This window comes from Meleagris gallopavo, chromosome 2 (genome assembly GCF_905368555.1).
Source record: "Meleagris gallopavo chromosome 2, MGAL_WU_HG_1.1, whole genome shotgun sequence".
NCBI classification, from domain to species: Eukaryota; Metazoa; Chordata; class Aves; order Galliformes; family Phasianidae; genus Meleagris; species Meleagris gallopavo.
In genome coordinates this window covers 14,348,575-14,370,939 of record NC_139405.1, presented here as the reverse complement: position 1 = coordinate 14,370,939, position 22,365 = coordinate 14,348,575, and the positions used below count along the sequence as shown (strand labels likewise).

General features: G+C 41.0%; 1 long non-coding RNA gene across 1 annotated transcript in view; it reads right to left on the bottom strand.

The window, feature by feature from the left end:
- LOC109365845 (uncharacterized) overlaps positions 1-22,365 on the bottom strand; it is a 120,453-nt gene that overhangs the window by 24,944 nt on the left and 73,144 nt on the right. Inside the window, exon 2 of the long non-coding RNA XR_014881886.1 lies at positions 6,682-6,765. This is a non-coding gene — a long non-coding RNA (uncharacterized LOC109365845). The remainder of the gene's footprint in view (positions 1-6,681; positions 6,766-22,365) is intronic.

Here is a 22,365-nt window from a genome sequence, read left to right as displayed (position 1 = left end):
TTCATCTGAAGCCAGAAGTACTTCACCAGGCTATGATTATCTACATACGCACAAATGCACATGCACACACACATGCATCCTTTACAGGAGCCTGGGAAGAGAGCTATCCTCTCACTGGTTTGTTAAGGACACAAAGAAAAATACTGCTGTTAAACACAAAACTAAACAACAAAAGACAAATCAATACAGTGAAATAATCCACAGCCATGGGGATCACGGCTTTTAAAAGATCTGCAGAAGCCTTGGGCTTGGCAGTGGCTGCTGCATAGTGACTCAAAGGAGGGACCCTAGTGTACACCAGAGTATGTATGTCACACAAGGGGGGCCTCTCCCCTCCAAAGCTATTCCCCAGAGAACAGACATGCTGTGAACAGAGGAATCAAAGGAGCTGGAAAGGCTGAAGCCACTCCTCCATGCGCTGCATTCTCTGCTTGGGATCTTCTTACTGATAAGAGAGAGAAGTGGAAGCCATAGCACTGCCTTCCCTAGTCCCTTCTTGCCTGCAGTCAGTGCATCTACTGCTTTTCTCTCTGCACAGGGCAAACTAAAAGGCAGAAAAAACCACACCATGCCCCCAGAGAGGAGCTACCTCTCTGCTTGAGCCTGTGTGCAGCTTTTGTCTCAACAACCCTCATTAGATAACCTAGCATTTCCTAGGCGTGCTATGGGCCACAGGATCAGAGCAGGATGGGGACCAATTCTCCTCCTTCGCCTCTCTAAAAGAATTGCTAAAATGAGAGGGGAGGGTGTGGGTGGGAGGAACCATGGAAAGATTGATGTAAATTCATTTTTAAAAGCCAAACAGATGAAAATAATTTTCACAGCCCCACAGCTGTTCTATGTATTTTTTTTGGATCAAATCAGAGTGAAACATGGTGCAGATAATAACCCTAAATTTGGGTAGATAAGCCCCACATAACCAAATTGTCAGCATATTCCCAACTTCTCTCCATCCTGGCAGTCTGTGAGCTCAGTGAAAGATGAGCATCTCCATCCCTTCTCAGGGCCTTTGTCTCCTTCCAGAATGATCTGTCTGGGGCAAGATGCTGTCTTCAGCATGCTGCCATTTACCCACTGCTCTTCAGGTCCCAGCTGAGCCCCAGGTGAGCTGGAAAGGATGGGCAGCGCTGTTCTGGTCTTTTCCTTGCTCTCTCCCTGCATCTTTTGACATGAAACAGAGGGGACAAAACACAGTGAACAGACAGAAGCCCTAAAGCTATGGTCTCTGAGGTGACGCTATCAAGCTCCAGACCGCAGAAACAGATGGACTTTACAGTTGTGCTTATCCTTGCTTATTTTCCTATAAACCAACCCTGCCAGCAGCCAGTCAGTGCTTTCTGCAACTTTCATAGCACTTTGTGGAGCAAGACCTTAGGTTGGCTTTGAAAAGCTACAAAATTCTTTGTTTTGGAGCCAGACGACACATGTCCAGGAACTCACTGTCGTGCTCTGGGCTGCACTGCAGTGCTTGGTAGGAGGCTGAGCCGCCTTTTCCACAGGATGGCCCTGGCACCCCATGGGCATCCTCAGGGTGGAAACAGGAGCTGCTATCAGGTGACAGTGTTGTCTTGGGTTGGTCTTGAGCGATTCTTCCACTGAAGCGAACCTACCCCTTGTTCTTACCAGGCTCTGGGACAAGCCTCCAAAAGAAATGACAGGGAACATAAAAAGCTACAATACTTTCAAGAGTCCAAGTTGGCATTTTCTCCAGCCAGAGGTTCCTAAATGACTTTGAAAACCTTGCTCTAAATGTTTTCTTTAGGACCATTTCATTAAATTGAAGGGTTTAAAATATTTTTTTATAAAAATTGCTGAGGCTCTGAAAGCAATACCTTGGGCATATGCAAGTGGAGCATTTGAAAAACAGCCACTAAAGGTGACACCAAATGGAGTCAGTTGAGTACTTCAGAGCAGGCTTAGGGCACCTGGGCTCATCAAATTCCACTCCTCATTATATTTAGCACCAAACCGCTCTCCAGGCTCTGTGGATGAGGAAGAAGAGGTCTGGGGGTGCCTGCTCCCACACAGCCCCCTTAGTACTGGGTTACTGCACTATATCTTGTTTTTTGTTTTTTGTTTTTTTTTAAATATGCAGCAGCACAGTATAAAATCCATTTAGAAACTGGGCTTGCTTGCTGCTATTAAAGAATCCATCAGTGAATTTCATTTTTTATTGGTTCAGTTACAAAACTCACAGCAGTGGTGTTGTGTTTGTTTTTCCAGAGCACCAATAAAAATCTTTTTGATTAAAAAAATTGAGAGAAAGAAAGAGAAAGAATGAAAAAAGAAAGAAATTAAATGCTGACCTGATATAACCCATGTGAACAGTGAACCTCAGCGGTGTTATATAAAAAGAACAGAGAGGCAGCAAAGCCAATAGCTGAGAAATGCTTGACTGCGGCTGCAACCAGCAATGATCAAAACTTGTTTTATGACAGCATAAAAATAAGCACGATCAAGTTCTGCTGTATTAAACCAGGTTCAGTTATAGATTGATTACTGAAGAAATATGGCAGATGTAGAGCCCCAGGAAGTAAACAAAAGCTCTTTCTCTGCTTTTCCATGGTTCCACTCTTGCTACACACAACCAATACAGTTGGTTCCAGGTATTCTGGATGACACAATGCCATATTGCTTCCCAGCTGTCTCTTTACAGACTTTTCTTCCCCTACAAACAAACATCTCAAAATTTATTGCCTTTGTGACTTGCAGCTCCATCTGGCCTATACCCAATCTTGAAACCAAGAGGAAAACTGTGAGCAATAGATACTGTAAAGACAAATATCCCAAAGACAATAGCCACACTGCATCGGGTGCTATGCAGAAAAACTGTGAATACATTCTAAGCCAGGGTCATTGCTTTCTGCAGGAACATACACAAAGCATACACTAGCAAAGTGTTAGCCCAGTTGCATTGTGGTTGGGACCTAGGTTTCCAAAACGATGCCTATGAAGAGCAAATCTAAGAAGCTCGATTTTCATTTCTTTGGACTGATTGCAATTCTATGCAAATCAGAATATATTGTAATTATATTATTATGATACAGCTGTAACAGGAAATCAATTTTTTTTCTCTTCAGAATGAAAACAAACATTAACACATATGCTTGATACTACAAGTCTAGGGAATTAGAGTTAGGAGAGCTGCTTTTAAAAAAAAAAAAAAGATTTTTCCTGCTTTTTTTTGTAAATTATTTCTCAAAATATAATTGGGTAAATATACTTATAAAGACAAAGCAATTAAAGGAAAAAAATGCTTAAAAATACTTTCCTCCCCCCCCAGTCTCAACTAGGAATACTAACCTTCAAAATATTAGCTAGAAGATATTTTTATGGCTCAGTATATAGATGAAAAACGCAAGTGGGGTAAAACCAAAAAATTTAACATTTCATTTGTGTTTCTAATTTTTTTTTTTGGTAAGTCCTAGAAAAGTAAGAAAATAAATTCTATTTTAGTCATAGTTGTCAGATATTATCTGTTACAGTTTATGAGATGTTAATAAGCTGCTCAGCTTCAGTGATCATTAAGAGCTGTTGATTCTCGGCTGGCCCATGACAGCACAGGTGCTGGTGCAAATGCATGGCTTTTGGTATGAATTCCACAGACATTCATATAAACCAGAAACATCCTCACAAGCAAGAAAGAGGGGAACAAAGTTAGGCTGATTAAAACAGCTGTTCAAAACTGGAATTAATATTTGCAAACACTCTGTCAACTTTGGCTGTCTTTAGAAATGATCTTCAGAGGACCACAAATGCTGTGAAAAATCAGATGGCATATGTGTTGCTAAGCCTCTCGGACACTTTCAAACATCTTTGCTCTACAGCTTGTCTAACTTTGAGAAGAAATTAAGGCCAGCTGTCTTTGAATATATACTTATCAATGTCTGCATGGGCGGATACTGATAGTGCATTTACCAAGTCCAGCTTAATCCACTTGGGAAACAAGCCATTAAATAATCCCTAGGAGAGAGCTGAGCAAGAGCATCCACTCTGGACATTACTGTGCTTCGCAGTCACGCTCCAGCTTAGTCTGTATATGCAAGTGCTTGGACTTCAGATAAGGAGGTGTTAACTGAGTGGGAAGTTTGTCGCAGTCAAAAATCTCCTAACGCCTGGGAAAAGACACCATGCATAAAAGCAGGACTCCATGTTCTTTTTCTGTCTTCTTGTGGGTGGGAAACAAATAGATTGAGCAAATAGCACGCAGAAGGAAATCTTTGGGGATTAAAACTTGATATGCTGTATTTCAAACAGGGATTTAGATAGGCCTCATGGAAGAAGGAATGTCTCCCTCACAGCCTCTATGTAATCCTGGTGCTTTTCTTGCTTTCTTCTTTCACCAGGACTTTTCTCCAAATGAAAGTTCATTTGCCACTGGGATGCATGTACAGAAAACAGCAAAATCAAACTACTATTTTTGCTGGGCCTTTTTTTTTTTCCATCCTGTCGGCAGAACAGATCTTAAATGGACACAAGAAAACTATTATGCTAAGACTGTTCCCAGAACAGGAAAAGTCCTCTCCCATCCTTATTAACATTGAAAAAGTATTTCAGGCTTGCAAGTGCTATAGGAAAGGTTTGACAGACATGACTGTTGACTCAAAATATTAGGAGGGATTGGAAAACAACTGGCTGAAGCTTTCTGAACATCAGCGTGACTGCCAAAGAAAGCATCAGCACCCATTACTTCATGAACCAACATGTGATTTGCAGAAACGCTTACATGACTTAAAAAGTCTAAATCCCATTTTCAGAGGGGGCTTAGTCATCACAAAGTGATTTGAACATCTCAGTACATTTGAGATCCTGACTACTGAAAGTGCAACTTTCAGTGGAAATGAACAGTTGATCATAAATTTAAAAGTACGAGATTCCTACTACACAGGCTGTTGGGGGAGATCAAAGCCCTGGTGAAATACATTTCCTCCAGCACTACCTCTACACCTGCACCTGAAGCCAGAAAGAGCTATAACAGCAGTATCCTACATCTGCTAAGAAAGGCTGAGGTGGTACACACGGAGATATCTATCTGGCAGCAACATCAGAGACAGTGTTACTGGGAAAGCTATACTTTTATAGGAAGTGGGCAACTTCCCTCATGTGTATGAAGTTGCTAAAACACAAACTTCTCACCCATAAAAACACAATATACCTTCTGAGGTTTGCATGCAAAATTCTTTAAAACAACAACAACAACAACAACAAAAAAGAAGGACATTTACATAATGCAGAAACATTTTTGATTCAATGAGCAAATAAAGATTGAGAAGCTTCAGTGCACATTGGCCAAATAGGATTGCAGTTTTCTTTCATTTTGTTAGAACCATGCAACAAGGATGTACTGCATCAGGCCTACTCTAGGAGACTTTCTTTAACATGGAATCTGCACTTGTTTCAAACAATCTTCTCACTTTTCGCCATCATAATCACAAGAGATTAACCACCCATCTGCTGTGAATGGGTGAAGCTGCTACATCAACATTTTATCAAAGGCACAACAGGACTTGTACTCTGGCAGATATTATAATAAAAAGCTCTGCAAAAAGTAACGATCGGCAGAGAAATTTGTGTCCTTACAGCATAGGATCTGGTGTATTAGTTTGGCACACACATAAGTAAAAAAACTGACCTGGAAATTTGACCTAAGGACTCTGGAGGACAGAATAGAGGGGGAAAATCGCATCCCTTGCCTTGCTGGCCACTGTTCTTTTGATCCAGTCAGTCCAGGATACTTGTGGCTTTCTGGGCCACAAATGCACAAAGTTGGCTCATGTCCAGCTTTCCATCCACCAGCACACCCTCAAATCCTTCTTTGCATGGCTGTTCACAATGAGTTCTTCTTCCAGCCTGTACTCATATGTAGGATTACCCCAATCATACGCAACACACTGCACTTGGCCTTGTTGAAACTCATTAGGTTCTCATGGGCCCACTTTTTGAACACATCCAGGTCCATTTGGATGGCATCCCTTCCTTCTGTTGTGTCAAGTGCACCTCTCGGCTTGGTGTCATCAGCAAACTTGCAGAGGATGCACTCAATCCCAGTGTCTATGCCATTAATAAGGATATTGAAGAGCACAGATCCCAAGACAGACCCCTGAAGGATACCACTCATCACGAGCCTCCAACTGGACATAGATTAGTTGACCACAATCCTCTGACGGCAGCCATCCAGCCAATTCCTTAACCACTGAACAGTCAACCCTTTAAATCCATATCTTTCCAATTTTGTGATAAATTTAGTCATATATCAAGCTACAGGCTAAACATTTTGCCATTTAGAAGCCTTAGATCAGCAGCTGTAGTGGTATTTGTGTTTAACGGGCATAAAGTAAAGTGCTGGTTAATTAACCAGCACCAAACCTAACATGAGTGTTTCAAAATATGATTAAAGTTCAAGAATTCTCTCTATGAAAATTTCCATTTTATTAACTAAAAAAAAAAAAAAAAAAAAAAAAACCAACACTGAAAATTTTCCACAGAAAAACACCTTAAAGTAAAATATTTCATTTTGAATCAATTCACTGTGAATGGAACACCTCCCACAAAGGAAAGTTTATTTATGATGATATATTACCTGATATAAACTGAAGTGCCAAATACTAAAACCTCATTTTTTTTTAGTGAGTTAGGCTGTTTGCTTGGAGTACCCAAGATGAAGAACAGAAATCCTCCTACCTCAGTCCATTTGGAAGATGTCTGGAGACAAATGACTCTTGCCTTATGACGGCCTCATGTTATCACTCACATCTGCATGAGCCTCTGCAGAAACAAGAAGAAACAAAACTGAAGAGATCGTAAAGAAACCTTGAAAGAGAAATAGAAAGACTGTGTGATAACTAGAATAGCTAGAGGCTTTTTTTTTTTGTAAATCTATCTTGCAATACAAATGAGACATCTGAAAATTAGCTAAGATCATACTGATGGTCTTCCTAAGGAGAGCTATGGCACAATTAGGGAAATGATACAAATGATTTGCTAAGCATCACCATCATGACTTCCAAAACCATGGAAAAGTACTATTCCAAAACGTCAAAGCATTGTTTTCATCTATAATGCCAGCTGAGCAGGCCAGTGAATTCATTCCTGCTTACCAATAAACTTTTATTTAGTTTTCCACTGTGAGATTAGATCATGCAGGAAAAGTTCAAAATAATACCGTAAAAAGAGATGAACTCACACAAGATTTTCATTGGTCATTGGAAAAAAAGTAAAAAATCTGTCAAACTACTGAAAATGAATTAACTTTGGATACTTGAATACATAAACATTTCTGCAAAAATGCTTCAGGACAAAAAAATTTATTTACCGTGCCCTCCAGGGAAATGTACCTCATCAATCCCTTGTCACTAAATCACTTGCTAACAGTTATGGTGTGAGGTAAAGTGCTGTTTAGTCCCGATGAGTTTAAAGACCTTGATGCCTAATGAATTCTCCTATTCATACTGGAGGTTACATCTGTACTAGGCTCTTTTAACAACCTGGTGCTGAAAAGATCTGATGTAATTTTATTATTTACTAAACAGGTGTCAGTAATCATATCCAGTGATGTCAGGCAGCTTGATGGGAATTTGCTTTAAGATGACTATCAGAGACAGCACTCCATAACCATAAAAAGGCTCTCCTCTAGGTAGCCAGAGCCTCACAGCACATTCACCCGGCTGACTGAGCGAAGGCTAGTTAGTGTCGTCATGAGCAAGAGCAATTACTGAGTAGTTCATAGTGCCAGAGTTAATTCTGAAAACCTCATTAACAAAGTTAAGACTTGTTGAGCTCTTGAGTTTTGCTTCATAGAGTAGCCTTTGCTCATGCAACTGAGCACCTCAGCAAACACATAATCTGGGTCCTTCCCTCCACCAAAATACTCCCATATGCTCAGCAGAGCTGCACCCTTTCAATAGAACACATGAGCACATCTCATTCACCCTGGTTACAGAGGGGGAGTACAAAGGTTTTGGTTATTTTTTTGTTTGTTTTTATCATTAGGAGATAATGAAAGAGCTGTCAGCGCTGCGCTGCTTCGCTGCTATAAACTAGTCTGTAGGCTCCCAGATTGTTTCTGAGTTACTTCTTGAGTAACCCCATGGCCACCTTTCTGGGCAGGACAAATCCAAGCACAGGTCTGGAATAAAATTGCTTTACATTTAGTAACTTGTGCAGCATTGATGTGCAGTGGGTTTGCAAAAGATTTTGGCTTTGCATCACCATTCCCTTGGCATGAGAGAAATCTGTGGCAAAAGGCAGAAACGCCGTCTTCTGGATGACTTATGCCCAGGGCAGTTGCAAGATGAGGCTCCTCAACTTGTAGAACTTATTTTCCTCCTAACATAAATTTTATCTAGGCTATTAAATATTTCTACCAGATTTACTCTCAAGACAAAAAAAATGTCTGTTTTAGCTAATTGAAAGTTTTCACAGAAAACAAAAAATTCTACAACATAAGGAAGATTTTGGCTGAAAAACTTTCTTGTTTCAGCCTCATACTGAAAACTTTCCAGGTTAGACTAAAAATGTTTAGTCTTTAGTGACAACGTTAAATTTTCCATGGAAAAAAGAAATGTTTCCCAGAGATGTTAATAAGCTACAAGCTGTATTCCTCATTGCTGGAAATGTATTTGTTTGACTATATAATTTCAGGCATTAAATTTGCATTCATATCCCTAAAGTTTTAACAGCAGATTGCTTATTTTCATCAGAGCAGTAAAACAACATCAAAACTCTATACAGGCTTTCACTGCAGATATACAGTCATCCTAATTTGTTCAGCTTCACATGTAAATTAAAGGCATTGTAAAGTGGCATTTGAATTCATAGCAAACTTGCTACCACTTATTTGACCTGCACATAGTCAGTCTACTTTGGCTCTACTAGATGTTGGGAGTTTGCTCTAACACACTTTTCAAAACATGTTACATTAAATCACACACTTCTTCAGATTTGAAGAGTAGATCATAAGCCTGGAAGTTTATCTACTTTTTCCAGCTACATCAGTTGCATCTAATAAAACACATTACCGAATTCTTGTCTTGTTTACATCCCACAAAGGCAGTCTTAGTGTAGAAAATGAACATTGACTCAACGGAATTGAATGGGCTTTGTCAAACTAGGATCCTGACAGATTGTTGGTTTTTTTTTTTTTTTTTTTTTGCATCCACCAATACACGATACCAGTAAATTTCAGTATTTTTGTTAGATTAAATAGAAAAGTTTCTACTCCATAAGAACTAATTTTCCAGCTCTAAGACTATGTGTTTTTAGAGTTTTTTTTCCCTTTCAATTTTGTTTCTAGGTAGTTAGTTCTTCCTTCCTTAATGGCTATTTAATAAGACCCAGCTGATGCTCAATGAAGTGACCAAACAGCACCTGAAAGAGATGGGATGTAACATTCATATAAAGTGCCTGAGTACAATCATTGTTATTAAGAGGATAACCAAATGAATTCATAACGATGGGACACTCATTTCAAAGTGTTTCCATAGCTGTTACACATCAGGAAAAATAGGGAAGTTACCTCATTTTCTCCAATCCTAAATAACCTAATAAACTCACCAAAGAAATTAATTAGCCAATATTTCTTGAAAATTCATAACAAAGTTTCCATTTTTCCGTCAGATAATTCCTTAGTGCATTCTGGTTTTTAACTTCCTTCAAGTCTGGATCATTTTGATGTGTGAACAGACATTTTGTGTTTCCATGGGTTATTTCCACAGGTTCAAATATCTTATGTAATTGACATTTTCCTGCTTAGAAAAACTGTCAAACTTAAAAGTAGCAGTTGATTGATAAAACATGGGTTTTGTCTGTAACTTAACTTCATTGTTGGGGCTTATTGCTCAAGCTCTGAACAACTTCTCTCTTCAAAGTGACACGCATTCAATTATTTATTTTTTATTTTTTTAAAGCACCTACATCTTAAAGCTTAAAAGCAGCAATTGCTTTTTCTTTTTTCCTTACAGGTAGATCTCAACAATTTGCTTCTCTTTACAATTGCTACTTTTTAGATAAGGACTGCAACTTGACTTTAAGTCCAAACTCAGTATAATACTGATTCACAAACATTTATTCTTTCCAATCCTGACAACTATAAACAAGAAAACAAAAAGAGCACTACATCTATGGCATTTACAGAGGACTACAGCTATACGGGCCATAAAGCAAACGACAAAGACCATTTTTAATAACAAGAACAAGTTATGAAAAGAGCATTTCTTCTAGCTATAACAAATGCAGTGCAGTAGTGTGATCTAGAGCCCGACTGGTATTTTTTTGTTGGCTTGCTGGGCTTTGGGCCTTGCTCTTGGTTGAGAACATGAACAAGTTGGTATAATTGAAACAGACATAGTAATAGTGCAGAGGAGTGTGTGGAGATGGCAGTTGCCTTTGTCTCTGTGCATCCTCCAATGCGATGTTTCATGATGGGCAACCATCTGTGTTTTCCACCTGAACATCATTGATTTACACTGCAAACACTCAGCAGTGTCTTAACAGCACTTCACTGTTACTGCTCTTTATGCTCAGATAACCAAGATAGGGATCACAGAACCCCTTCACTGCCCACGAACTTCTCAATAGTACTGCACCCTGATTTCCTTCACATGGGGCAGAAAACCAGGAGACAGAAGGCAGGTAACATCTGATTCAATAAAAATGCTCTGCTTTTTCCCCCACAGGGCATCTCGCATGGTGATGGCCTCCAACAGCCTTTCCTCCTCTTTGAGCCTGCTCTGCTCAGAGATGTCTCAAAACCACCCTGCCCCACGGGTTTAATTCTGCACCACTGTAGGCAGCGCAGTCTCAGAATCAAATTCAATTGTCCTGAGCAGGGTTGGATTGAAGCAAGCACCAATCTTTTTATTTATTTATTTATTTATTTAGAGTCAAGGCCCAGATACAGTAGTTTCACATGCCTTTGGCAGAAAAATGTTATTGCTTTCTGAAGCAGTTGTTTTTTTCAATGACATGACTTCCTGCAGGGGCGTTTTAATTATTGTTGGTGTATCACCTAACTTAGTTATGTATCGCTTTGAAGTTTTTCTTTGCATCTGATAGTAACAGGATAGCAAATAAACACTGACTGTGTTTAGTCACTTCCCCTTGCCCTGCATAGGCTTGGTGCAGCTTCTTCTTTGGATTATGCAAGCACAGGGCAGATGGAAAAGGAGGTCCAAAAGCAAAATGCATGTACTGACACCTTTATGCTAGCAAGTGCTTTCTCTTAAGCTGCCCCCCTATTAACAGTCAAATGGAAGTCACACACATGAACTCCACAATGGCAGGTCAAAGCCTGAAGACAGAAAATTGCTCAAGACTAAGAGGGTGAACAAATGTGTTAAAGGACTGTTCCCAGGTGAGAAAAAAAATGAAGTCACAGATTTTGAACTGAATAGATTGCAGCAAGAGTTGCTGCACAGTGGCACAGCAGCAAGATTTGCAAGTGTTTGCATATAACTGCATGAAATGATAGCCCAGCTACCCACAAAACAGACGCAAGGAAATCTTCCTTGTTGTACTGCCAAGGTAGGATGGAAGGGCTTGATGCTAGCCAGATGGCAGCAGAGTATGCACAACCTACAGCAAGCTGCTGAAATACATCCCAGCTCAAGTCTCCTATTACTTTGATGCTTCTAACATATTTACGTACCAAGGGCTGGGTGATGACACCTCACTGCACTCAACTTTGAGTCTTCACTTTGAACAAGTTACCTCCTCCCAATCCAGGTAACAGTTAAGTATTTTAATTTCATTTACTTTTTCCTAAGTTAAACACCAGAAAGTTGTCTTCTACTTAATAACAGCAACAAAGCAATTCAAAAAAAAGCCAGTTCCTGAAAGGCAGCTTGCCAGCAGCCAGATAAAACATTTAAAACCACTGACTGCAGAGTACATGCATACTATGAAACTGTGAGCTGGGCCACTCATTCTGGGGAAACCCTCTCTCGTCTTGTAAGAATTTGAATAATTTTTATAGTCAGATGGAAGAGATTTTCTGGGATCACTGAACTTTCTCCCTTCTTACCAAAGGCAGTAAGAGAAGGTACCATGAGAACAGCTTTTAGCAGAAGAAGTTATTATTAATGGTTTCTTCATTAACTGGGCAATTTCAGTCCCATTCTGCCTCTCCCATTGAGGATGGAAGTTCTCATCTTTCAAAAGCAATCTGAGCAAGCCGTATGAGGATTTCACCATTTGTGGCTTGAGAAAGTAGAGATGAAAGACTTCTAAAACCTTTTGCTTGTTTTCTGCTCTGTGATGATTATGACATTACTTACCACATGTGCCATCCTCCCATCCCAGGAGACAGTTCTGGGGAGACCCAGTGGACAATATAACTCATTTCTTACTTACGGGCTTGCAGTTTCCATCTGGTTTTTGCCACCGCAGCTGAAGTCCCAACAGAGGGCTGTGAAGCTCAGTAACTACAGCGCTATTTACATTGGGAATGTCTCAAAGGAAGGTCACAATCCTACTTCAGGGCTACATGGAGCCATAAAACCTTATGTTTCTATAACAAAGTGTTTTTAAAGGCTTTATTTTTTTGCACTGAATTCTGTGCCATGCTGAGGAAATGCCTTAAAGATGGAAGATGCATCCACGTAGCCACTTGTGAGAGCTCTGTGACTGCACTCACGATTCATGAGAAGCAAAAGTCCAAATAAACAGAAAGAAATCCTCCAGCTGGCTCTCCACTCCCACTTCCAACCCTGTACACTTGGTGTTTAACATTTTCAAAGAGTATAGACTTTTCTTTTCCCATAACCTGAAAAATATGGAGTATAGCAGCAAAACTGAGCAGAACATGAACCTGGAGATCCTTTGCACTTTCAGGTCTTTCTGCCTCCCTCTTTGGTAAGGCTTGTTTTCAAATCCAAAGCCTTTCTGCCAGCCCCTAGTGAATAAACCTCATTTAATAAAAGGACAGGAGTCAACACTCAGCTCATATGCCACAGCCACACAGCCTGCCCACACTTGTGACCACAGTACCAAGTAATGTTCTGAAATTCTATTGCTTCAGACCCACAACAATCTTTGAACCTACACAGATGTCCAAAGATGAAAGAGGAAGCGAAGCTGCTGAGTTCCTTTCCTGCCATGACAGAAGACTACAGGCCAGTCAACTACTTCCTATAGTCAGCTCCACCCTCTGAAATTCTGAGAAAAAAGGGAAAAAAAAAAGCTCAGCTAATGAGAATTGCAGCACTGTTCACTCCACAGTAGTTAAGGTTGTATTCATTATAAATCCCCTTTTCAAGGTTTCTGTCATTCAGCCATAAAAATCATTCTGGGTTGAAATTTAGCATCCAAGCTTTCTGCCCAAGGACAATATTTTTGACAGAATTTGGAAACAATTGGTTTGGCAAAGCACATCTGAAGTTTTAAACAGCGCAAAAAAGAATGGTGGCTAGTGGTGTCAGATGCTATTACTTTATGCTCTTATAACTTAAAAACAACTAATTTAGTTTCTGTGGTTGTTATTACTCCATAATTTCCTCTGAAATATTTGGCCCATTCCTAATAACAAACTCCTGTAAATTGCTAGCACTGCTCTAAATAGAAATATAATAGCATTCCTGGGCCAAATCTTCAGCTGCTATAAATTAGCTTAGTGTCATTGCTGCCCACGTTCAGCAGCTGAGGTGTTGGCTCCAGGTGTTCAGCAAAACTCATTTTGGTGTGAGCATGTTTCTGGCTGGCTCCATTAGTTCTTTGCTGGGCAGTTCCCAGGAGTTTAGAAAGCAGATGGTTAGGTAATGTCTTCAGGATCTGACAGAAGCGGTCCTGCTCTCATCAAAGCCTGTTGCTAAACATCACTTGACTTCATGCGCTGAAGTCAACACCTCCACCTAGAACATGCAAAGTTTTCCTGGGAAGCACTGTCGCACCAGGAAGTTAGGCTGGCTGCATCCAAACCAAAATCTAAGTCAGGCTCCCTCAGTGCAATGAATCACACACACGTTTAGCTTCTCTTGTTTTATCCTTGCAGCAGCTGCTACCTGAGAAGCAGCTGTTAAATTCAACCTGGTTGTATTTCATGCAAGACTATATGTTTCAGGTACACTGCATCCTGAGGCACAATAATTGAACTGTGTTGATGGTAACAAGTTGGTTCTTTCTTGCCACGGGGAAATCCAGTGCTTGCTTCTGTTTGAATTCATGCAGCAGTTCTTTGAGTGGAATATTGAACACTGGGTGAGGATTCGGGTGTTTTCAGAAAGGCTGATCACAACAACTTCTTCCCCCTTCTTCTTGCATTCACAGAAATTATATTTTTCTTAGAAAAACTGAAGTTTGGATAAATGAGTACTTTGGAAATTTCTAGCTAATTTCTGGTTAACTTAACAGTTCTTCTCCCATTTGAACTGATCTTCAGAGTAAAACCCAAACTCATGGTACCGTATCAGTATAATGTTTCTGCCTACTGCAAGCCCTCTGCAGATCCAACCAGAAGTCACTGTGAAACAACAATGCAGCTGGAGATGGGTGGATTCTCTCTCCATGTCAGTGAGAGCTATTATGTGATCCCACATCTATTAATTGTTCAGTGGCCATAACAGCATCCTAGGTCTAAAATGCTGCGAGTTTATGAATCAGCTTTCCCTTAAAGATTGCTTATCCAGACAGAAAAAAAGAGAGACAAACAAGGAGGCTCCAACCAATGACAACAATGAAATGACATGACTTCTTTCCAATCCCTGTAACAGCAACAGGCCCGAAAAATAGCAAGGTGTGGGACAGCTCAATCTATTATTTTCAGAATAATATTTGTTGATTCCTCACTTCCCTCTGCAATACCATCACATTTAATCATGAAAGTCAGCGAAAGGTTTTATTTGGCATCTGTGTCTACTGTAGTGTAGGGAATAGAAATTTTGGGCCTCTAACAGCTATGGAGAAGGGCCTTAAATATTACATCATTTATCAGCAGTCCTTCCAAAAAAAAAAAAAAAGGAAACATTCCACAAAAACAATTTACTTGTCTTAATAATGTAAGCAGAAATTGAAGTGGAGAAATCCCTTCTGGCAATGTTTTTGACAGTTACCTTCATTTTCATCATTGCTGACTGCACATATCTACTTTGAAAATGAATATGCTTTCTACTTCAAAAGGAAAAGGTACACAGGAAAGGAGTGTGAGAAGGACCTTATAATGTAGAAATTCATTGACTACAATATTTTTCAGGAAGTTCACCTACTCTGAAGTTCAGATTTTCTACCTTTGCGAATATTAGGGAAATGTTACATCACATTCACTAGGAGAACATGCCAGGGTTTTGGCTCAGCCCCACAAAAACTTTTAACTAGAATCATAGAATCACAGAATCATAAAGTTGGAAATGACCTATAAGATCATCTAGTCCAACCATCTTCTCATTACCACTGCCACCACAAGCTACTAAACCATATCTTGCAGCTCCTCAACCAGATGCCACTTGAACATCACCAGGGACAGTGACTCCACCATCTCCCTGGGCAGGCCATTCCAGTGCCTGACCAATCTCTGAGAGAAAAAGTTTTTCCTCATGTCTAAATATGCTTTTAGGCAAAAAGATATGATATGTACAGCATATATACTCATGACTTCTTCCTAGTCAGAATAATAGGAATAATTCAGGAAAGGAACCACTGAGAAGGTACGTCTCAGTTTCTATGTTACATTTACTGCTGCCATTAATGTTAGGTTCTAGGTTCTTCAGCTACAATTAGACCTCTTCTGTGCTTGGCCCTTTATAAAATCAGAAAGCTAGTGTCCTAGTTTCAAACACTCTACTGTGGGTACAACTGAATAGCACCAGGTCTAGGAAGTCCTGTCTTGCACTGGGATAACCAAAGGCCAGGGAGGCCAGCAGCTCAGGGCTAAGCAAATAGCCTTCTCGGGAACACAACCTTTGATAATACATGAAAAGCGGCACAGGAAGCCAATGACAGAAGTGGGAGTAGAGCCCAGACCTCATTTTCCTAACTACAGCAAACTGTCCCACAGGAGAGAGACACGCAAGATATTGAACAGTGCCATGATCTTCACTGAGATATGTCCAATGAATCTATGTTCTCCCCAGAGTTGCATTAATCCAGCCCTATTACAGTGCAGGAAAGCTGTGCACCTTCAGCCCAGCCAACCAAATAGGAGATAAGCAGTTTCCAAGTTCACTGTGGGGATCTCAGGCTCTTCGGAAGCAAACTGTGTATGAAAGTCACCTGACTGCTGGGTGGACAGCCTTGGTACTGCCACCAGTGGTGTCAGGTAGCAATAAGATCCTATGGGTGCATGCTGTGCATGTGACTGACTAAACTTCTGTGCAGAAATCAGCACTGAGCCAAATTTGATTCTCTTGTCTAACAAAGACTTAATTACTACAGAGAAAATACCCTAAAGGGGTTGGGATGAAACAGATTATCTGTCAAGTATAGCTACACTCAGCACAAGTTACACCTTAATTCTTGCAGAAATGACAACAAAGCAGATCCCAGTTGACACTAGCACTAATTAACGTTACATCAAGCCTGTAACTGTTGCAGAAGAGAGTGATCTTAGGACTGGATCTTTCAGCAGGATTCAAAGAAACCAGCCAGTCTCAACAATTTTCATGAATACCACAGAACCTACATGGTTTCAAATTAATAAATACATGGCCATTTCCAACATCGTTTAGAATTCAAGGATTACATGCACAATTTATACCATGTAAACTAACTCTTATATGAGTCCAATTCAAGAGGACAGAAAAATACCTGCAAGTTGTCTTCAAACTGAAATACCTCACTGTTCTTGTAGAAGGGTGGTTGGTGGTAGGAAACCGCTTACAGTCCAGTTAGATAAAAACATTGTTTGCACAATAATTACTATTAAAAAAAAGTCAAGGCAGTTTTCAGAGACCTGGGTGCTCACTCAGTCATTTGGGGTAAGCGGACGTAAACTTAACTACTGAAGTAATAATGAGGTATCTAGTTTTGCCAGAAGGATGCATTCAAAAATTATTGCTTAGACACTGAAGGATGAGATTGGCTTACCAATAGCAATTTTTTAAGACAGATTTATGTTTTGTTGGTCTGTACTCTGCTTGTTTTCAAATCTTCCTCATGCAACCATGAGGAAAAGAAAGCCAAGTATAGAAGCACCATCAGACATATTTATTTATCAGGATACTCTGATTATTTCAGATGCTGAGCTTGGCTTCCTCTGACATTACCAAGCTCAGAAACAATTTTCTGACAGCTGCTCTGAAGAGCTGAAGAGGGTAGCATGATTCTGGCCCCAGCCCAGCAAGACCATATTATCTCAAACCCACACAAACACAAATAGAATGTGAGCAGCCCAGAGGAGAGCGAAGGCAGACAGCAGTATGACAAGGACATGGGGAACCTCACCCTGCACACAGCTATCAGACAAGCAGGAAGCTATACTTTCCTTATTTATATCCTCCCTCAAAGTGAGTTACGGAATACTGGAAGAGCAATGTAACAACTACATTCCTCAGATTCACCTCCAGCACCAGATATTAAGCCCAGAAAGCATCAGATGCACTGTAGCCTGATGAGCTGTTGGCAGAAGATGGCTACTTCAGAAGTGCAAGGCTGAGAGACCAGCTCCCTGCACAGCCACAGAGCTGCAGCAATACAAACACCTGCCCCAGTCCAACTGGCTCTCCTCGCTTGAGCAGCCTCACCAGCACCCCAGCAAGCCCCTGCACAGTCAGAAACCCCAGCACCATGTCGTTCCCCCTGCAGAGAGGCCAGAGTGAAACTCCACAGCCTCCTCCCACAAGCTTCACCTCAGGAAGGGGCATCCAGCTCCAAGTATTTAAATGCGTGTACAATACCCCACACAGAGGCCCTTTATATGAAATCAGTGAACCACTGGATGTTTTAAATCTCAAAATACAGGAGAGTTTTGATTGCGGTTTGAAAAGAAAACTGAAAGGAAACCTTTGGAAGGAGAGCAGATCTCACCTAGTGAGATCCCTGCGAGTGCTGGGGATTAACACACGCTCGCAATTCCTCTTGAATACAAACAGCTTTGTTACACTGCCTGTGGCAGGCCTAAGAAGCTTTCATGTTTCAGTTCATGGTTTCAAACTCCAGTAACTTCTCATGCTCCTGAAAATATAAAAGGCCAGTGTGAAACAACCCATCTGACCTGGCTTGAAAAATTGTCTGACACTGTACCAGAGGGAGTAATGTGAGGAAATGGCTAATTTTCCATTGGTCCTACTCTTTGGTGCTCAGCACCCTCTCCAGCCAGCCATGTGGTTTTATGCTACCTGAAGAACCTCTCTCAGCTTGCTCCCATTCCCCCTCCATCCCCTCCCAATACTCAATTTGTAGCAAATCACAGCACTCAGCCCCCTTCCTTTTCCAAAAGGCCCGGATCCAGCTGGAAGCTGGTCCAAGCTGGGCCACTGAGAAACAAAGCAAGGAAAGAATAAACTGGCAGGGTAATCCCTTGGCAGTCCGTGCTTCTCATTAATCCACAGCACCACTCAGCTTCCAACATGATTGCTGCCCTGGAGACTGCCAAAGCACCTTGCAAGGGCACATCGGTGCCCAGCCAGGGAATTCTGCAGCAGTAAAGAAGATTCTGATGGACATCAGTTAACAAAGGGATGGCTTGTTTATACGCACTGCTGTGTAAAGCCTCTTCTGATAGCTTTGCTATCTACAACACTAAATACCACAAACAAAAAAGGACTAACTGTTCCCGGAAGAGCTGAGATTTCACTCTAGGTATTTACACTGTTCTTTGCCATAGATGAAGAATTACGATAAGAATTCAAGTGATTGTGTTAAAAAAAAACAGGTTTACAAACTTAAGAGGTTCCTCAGGAAGGAGGTCGGGAAAAAGAAAAAAAAGGTAGCTTTAGTGTTTTAAAAGAAGGGACAGGGACTTTGGATCCAGGTTGCTAGCATGACTGGATGGCTGCAGCTCACCTCTTTGAGAAAGAACTGAGAAAATAAAGAATGGTGGTATAATAAATAATCACAAAAGTTTCAAACCATTGAGATGAGGACATTCTACAGAATGAACTTCAAGCTGATATTTGGTACAGGTTCTGGGAAAAATCAATCACAAACAACCCACAAGAATCACTCTGGTGTTTTTTCCTACCACTAGATTGGGGGAATTGCCAGATTTTTAGATTGCCTATGTGGGAAAAATGTGAGGACTCCAAGTGCCCTCAGTCCCATACTTCCAGGGCTGCCTCACCATATACACCCTATCCTGGAGGGCATCCATTTCCTTGCTGTGATGTTCTCAGGGATCCCAGAAAGATCTGAGATCTGACAGCTACTGTAGATGGATTTAGGAGACCCCGAGGGTCTGCTCCTTCTAAAACAAAACAACAACAAAACTAAAAGCAACGAAAATCTAAGGGTTCAAGCTGCTAGCAAAAAAATTCTTGCCAGAGCACATTTTGAAAATCCTCCTCTTTTTACCTTGGACCATAATGCAAAGTTACATAAATAACTAAACGAAAACTGGGCAGCATTTCAAGTAGGTCGGAGATGCCAAACTCCATCAGCTGCAGCCAGGCCAGGGAGGAGCCCTGGAGCTTTCCCACACCTCCTGGCTGACATCCATGAGGACTGCGGGGAGCCATCTGCTCCACAGAATGGTGTGGGGCACATACTGCTCTCCTCTGCTCTGGGAAGGGAGCAGAGAAGTAACTTTGCTCCCAAGGGCTTGTCTGATCTTTAGGAGGTGCTAATTTTAATATCACATTCCTTCCTTCATACCTTCCTTCTCTTTCCAGGCCTTTGCTGTTCTTTTCACAGCGGAGATAGCATCAGCTCCACCGATCCCTTGTGGCAAGTACAGAGATAGCATGTGCTTCCAGTCCTTTCTGCCTTTTGTGATGAGACATCTGGGTGATGCCTGGAACAATGGTATCTAGCTTTTGGTTTGAGCATCTGTGAGCAGCTCTTAGAAGAATCACAATGCTTCGCAAGAAACGAGAAAGATTTTGACCAAGCATAGCTGCCCGACTACTTGACAAACTGCTTTCCCCCTCAAGCTGCATTCTGATTTTAGGACGCTCTTGGCATTGCACAGGAACAAAACACCCAGCTTGAAATCAAACAGCTCACTTTGCAGTGAGCTTGCAGAGGGCTGAGATTTCAAGCCCAACCTTCCTGATCCAAGCGCTCTGCAGTGAACAGTAAAGAGCAAAGTCTTCTGTTTTTACTGCTTGTGCAAAGAAAGCTTTACTTTTCAGGATTTTGTGCACATCCAAGTGGAGCAGATTTCTCTCTGGCTCCGCAGAGATTCTTTCCACACTGCCATCACCCTTTTTTTTTTCTTTTTAATTCCCTTCTCTCCTTTTCACTGGCATTGGCATTCCTTTGGAAGACATTTAATTGCATAATTCAATGACCTTCCCCACCAAGAGCCCTATTTGCAAGTGTCAGCCCCAACTTGGAGTTCAACCCTCAGTCAGAGGAGCAGTAAAGCTGGCAGGCTTAAGTACTACAGGAATGCTAACATTGCAGATCTGAGAGAGTTAATTTGGTCAGAATGCACTCTAGTAATGTTTATGTTTTAGATAAAGTGCCTACAATGTTGCAGCTTGCCCTTCTGACCCCATTTCCTCGTTAGTGTGCAGCTCAGAGAAAGTGATACTTAATTCCAAATCTTTGCTTTTATTAGCTCCCAGAGAGGGATAGGATTTCATCCCAGCCTTATCTCTGTTATAAACATCCTGTTACCATTCATATCACAGGGATATCTTTGGGAAAATGATTAAATATGTTCCAGCAGACACAAACGGCATCCCCCGATCAGTTTTGCACAGTATGAAGTGACTTTGTGCTTGTGCGTGTTGTCAAACAGCATGAGTCTAATCACTGCTAAAGGGGTGGAAATTTTACATACAAGTGTGAAAACACGTGGGGGCTCTTCTACTACAAACAACTATCTATGCATTTAAAAGACATGCCCAAGTGCTGTATGAAGTCCTAGCATTGCTTGTATTCAGAATTTCAGCCAGGGATTTCTGAAAGCCAGTTTAGCCGTGAAGGTAGCCAAAAGGTCTGATTCTTCATTCTTCTTCATTTATGAAAACTCATTTTTTCAGCTGCTGCATAGCAGCTCTGTTTACTTAAGGCATGCACAAGCATGACCTAAGTGGCGCTTCTGCAGCTTTGCACCAGTTTCAGCATCAAAAAGTCTTGGCACGTTCTTGGAGCAGTATTTATAACATTCAATTCATATTTCTGGAATCATTTAAGCAAGCTGTACTGCAAAGTGTGGTGTGCTCAGGTGGGCAGACTCCTGGAGAACCCCTAATGCTGCCAGGTTAGCATCTCATATCATAGCTTTGCAGCAGCAGCTTTTGAGCCAGAGTCTGCATCCATGAACTCAACTACAGGGTTCACATTGAGACTACGAAAGCAAGTCTATTTAGGCTGTTCAACAATAGTTGATGTTTCTAGAAGTACCCACGGCCTGTACATTTCAAAGGATTCACAAACCAAAACATACTCAATAACCTTGCCCTAAAGCACTTTCTTAAGGTATCTGTAAATTAACCAGCATATACAGTGAAAGAGAGGAAAAAGTACCTCATGATGTATTACAATTGGCTTATGGCAAAATCGGATATACACAGAAGCACAGGAATGGGGTTCTCTGCTGGTAAAGAATTTGCGTTTCCCAGATTCACTGGGAACCGATGGTTCCTGTAGATGCACAGGGAAAAAAAGAGCTTTGTGCAGGATAAGTACACATCCTGAGACTCACTTTGCTATGGCTGAACCAAATGCTGATGCATCAACTAACTGCAACATCTTGAGAAATTATTTTCTAGTTCTATCTTTTGCACTAAGGACATTCTTTGGTTTCTTCATTATGAATAACCTTGGCCAAGATCATAACTATCTTCATGTCCAAACTTATAAACTTTTGAATTCAGTTATTTTGGAATATAATTTCAGTGTCACAAAGGGCAGGCAGGCAACCAGTTCTCCATGACTTTCCACCAAGCTGGATGCCAAACTATGAATGCTTTTGATCTATGAAATTGGTATCTTACTTGAGTAAACCCCTGGATTTCCAAGCTTGCTCAGCATGCAGCAGGACTCCTCAATTTGGAGCTGCAGCTCAGCCCTACGTTCCTGGATATGCACCCACAAATAGTTCTGTGTAGCAGATATTGCTTGGAACTGGTCCCTATCAAAATGCATCCAAACTTTCAAAGTTTAAACCTCAATCTAAATGTATTTTATAGCTTGAACCTGTCAGATGGATTCCTGTATTAGCAGATACACGGAATCCAAGGCAAAAAAGCAAAACTGTTTCCAGTCTAATAGCTAGAGTAACACTAGCTGAAAATCACAGTTGTTTCCCGTGGAAGTTGAAAAGTGTGTAAA